The sequence below is a fragment of the Bactrocera latifrons genome, unplaced genomic scaffold (genome assembly GCF_001853355.1).
Source record: "Bactrocera latifrons isolate USDA-ARS-PBARC rearing strain unplaced genomic scaffold, ASM185335v1 scaffold_1145, whole genome shotgun sequence".
In the NCBI taxonomy this organism is placed as follows: domain Eukaryota; kingdom Metazoa; phylum Arthropoda; class Insecta; order Diptera; family Tephritidae; genus Bactrocera; species Bactrocera latifrons.
The window spans coordinates 45,339-48,720 of record NW_017534570.1 but is presented as its reverse complement, the minus strand read 5'-3'; positions in this window follow the sequence as shown (position 1 = coordinate 48,720).

Here is a 3,382-nt window from a genome sequence, read left to right as displayed (position 1 = left end):
ATATTATTTGACAAATTATTATTCTTATTTTTAAATTCTGAATAACGTTTAAAAGCCGGACATCCCCTCCAATTAGCCGGATGACCCATCATCTTTTTGGATCATACAGGCTCCTGCTTCATGATTTTCATTACATTTCATGCAACAAAAAGCTCTATTGCAGTTTTTAGCGGCATGGCCCCTTTTGGATTTATTTATAACATTGAATTCCACTTGTGGATATTTCAACTTCAGTTGATCAATTAAATTCTTCACATCTATATTATAAAGAAAGATAGGTGGACAATATTCTGCGACTTTTTGTTGTTTAGCCGCTCTCTGTTGCTTTTGAGTGCTTATTCGTATTCAAATTTTCAGTACTTTTCTCTTCTGTGTTCTCAGCCGGAGCAATCACTTTTGTGTATCTTAAAACGTTAAACTCCAGGTCGTTAAATATTGCAAAGCGATTTTGCGAATTCATTTCGCCCAACAAATTTCTCTTTACCATTGGTTAAGGTGATGAACTATTTACTTTCTTTGTTGGGTTTCTATGTTTAGGTGTAGCAAAATTGCCGCTTAGTGCAGGTAGTATTTGTTCATTAGATGTAAGACTTGGAAGCGCTGCAAATTGGTTTTGCTGATTGTTACTGTTGTTGGTAACATAGCAAAAATTACTTAAGACAACCTATCACGTTGACGAACGCCGTGAGACTCTCTGAAAAAATAAAAATAATTAAAATGCATGCATATTTTCTGAAAGTACAAGTATTGAACTATAACTCCTGAAAATTTTATGAAAAAATCACCAATCGTTTTTTAATTATTAATTTTTTTAACTAAAGGTAGTAAACATTTTCAATTGAAAAAAAATTGTTGTTAAAATTAAAATTTAAAAAAACTGGACGGGGATTATTTGCTCATGGTGACTACTTTATGAAAAAATACTCACATTCAAATTCCCTGATCAAGTGGAATACTTGACGTATTTTTACTCATTTTCTAACATGAATTTTACTGGTTGAGAATTAAATGTTTTTTCGTTATCGAAACTATAGCCTTCGGAACTCCAAAGTAAAATATTATTTCTCTTAATGGTTTTTTATACTGTCTATACTTTAACCGTCTAGTTTGTTTATAATGGCTAATTTGGAAAACTTGTCAATAGAAGTTAGTACTTTATGTTTGTCTGTTGAGAAAATGTCTATGTGAATAGTATGGCCTGGAAATTCTAGTAAGGCTGCAGCTCCCAATTTTGCATTGTTTGGGTGACGATCATATTAATTTTCTTGACAAACTTTAGTGATTTTTTTCGACATAGCGGGAAAATAATATTTTTCTAAAATCTGTATCTTATTTTCTTTTTCATTTCTGTGAGCGCGATTATGTTCCTCGATTACTATTTTATCTTGGTTTTCGGTATTAGTAATATCTTCGACTACTATTTGTGTGAAACGAATTTTGTAATTTGCGAAATGTAGAGGGTAGATTTATTGGATTTTTAGCACAATGGTCTCTGTTGTTTTTATACCATTGCTTACCGATGGATTAAGATACTTATTTAAAAGCGATTTTAGCGATTCGTCAGTGTAGGTTGTTTCAGTTATTAGGTGCCTATGGTGCGTTGGGAAAACTATTTCGAATTTGTATGAATTTTTGGATTCTTCTGATATGAAAATTTGGTTTTTAAGACGTTAGTGGGTATTTCTACTGAAGAAATTAAATTTTCGGAAGAGCTGTCCCTGTGTAAATCTTAACCTTACTTTGGTCCGTATATTAAAAATTTCAGGGACTGTTGGGCCCAAATTATTGCTAACATTTCTTTTTAATTTGGTTTCTCCGCTCTGCTTAGAGTTCTTGACAGAAAGGATATTGGCGAACCGTCTTGGGAGAGTACGGCTCCGAAAGCGTAATTTGAAGTATCCTCGGTAAGCTCAAAAGCTTTTTCGAAAACTGGATAGTGAAAACGTCTGATGTCAAGCTATTTTCCAGGTCTTTAAAAGCTTCTACTTGTTCTGCTGTTAAATTTAAAAGTGCCTTTTTAGACTGATTTTTGGAAACTCTTCCCAGCTCTCCTCTCACTATTTCAGTCAGGGGTTTTGCAATTTGTACGTACGCTTTTATAAATCTGCGATAATGTCAGGTCATTCCTAAAAAGGAACAGCTTTGGGAAGTGGAGAATTTATTATAGCTTCTATCTTTTTTTGTGTAGTGCATTTTGACACACTATTATATGTATCGAGGAATTCAATTTCCTTTTTGATAAATTCACATTTGTTGAACTGTACCTTTAAGTGCGCTTTTTCGAGAGTGTCAAATATAATTGTAAGATCTCTAAAATGACCTTCTTTACTTTTGCTAAAATAATTTTGTCATCGACACAAACGTAGCACCGAACCCCGATGTGTTTTCGTAGCACATCATCCAAAGTGCGTTGGAAAATGGCAGTCGAGTAAATTCGAATTTCCCACTGGCAATGGAGAAGGTGGTCTTCTCAATATTTGCTTCGTTAAGAGCAATCTGATGGAATTTACTCTTCAGGTCAATTGTAGAAAAATATTTATTAGATCTTAGATTAGTTAGAATAGTGGTAATATCTGTAATGGCATATTTATCTGCTATGGTGTCTTCGGTCAATTTACGATAGTGGATTACCATACGRAATTTTTTCAATCCTGAGGCGTCTTCTGTCTTCGGTACGACCCATACTGGAGAATTGTAGAGAGATGGTCGAATAATGCCATCTTTAAGTAATTCCTCAATTTGTTTGTCTATTTCCTTTTTTAAAGGTATTGGAGACGGGTAAGTTTTGGAATATATTGGYCTATCGCTTTTAGTCCTAATTTCGCCTCTAGCGTTCGTGACATACATATGTTAATTTTTTATCTTGTTAAACAAATAGTGTTGGGTAAGAGTTAAAGAGTTGTTTTAATTTTTTTCGTTATCTTCGGGATACAAATGATTTAGGCTTAATGTAGTGTGCGCAATAGAATTAATTGATAACTAGTGGATGGGGTATTCGTATTTATTGAGTAATGTGAAATAGTTCTCCTTAGTAAAAATTACTGCGTTTAAACTTTCCATTGCATCGTTACCTATTATATATCAAAGGTTGTTAACTTGGGCAAAATGTGAAATTTTAAGTTACCTATTTCATCACCGAAAACACTGATATTAGCATGATGAGTAATTTTGACGGGCCCACCAACAGAATTTGCAATGAAGGATTTATTCGGAATGGGGTTCCTAATATAAGTTGGACTAATATAATTTTTGTTCGATCCGGTATCTAATAAAAATTTTAGTTCATTGCCATTTTTCATTTTGAAACGATAGTATGGCAATGAGGAGYTTAGTCTAAAAAATTGATATTGTCACTAGGGGTTGCTTCGATCTCTTCTTGTTC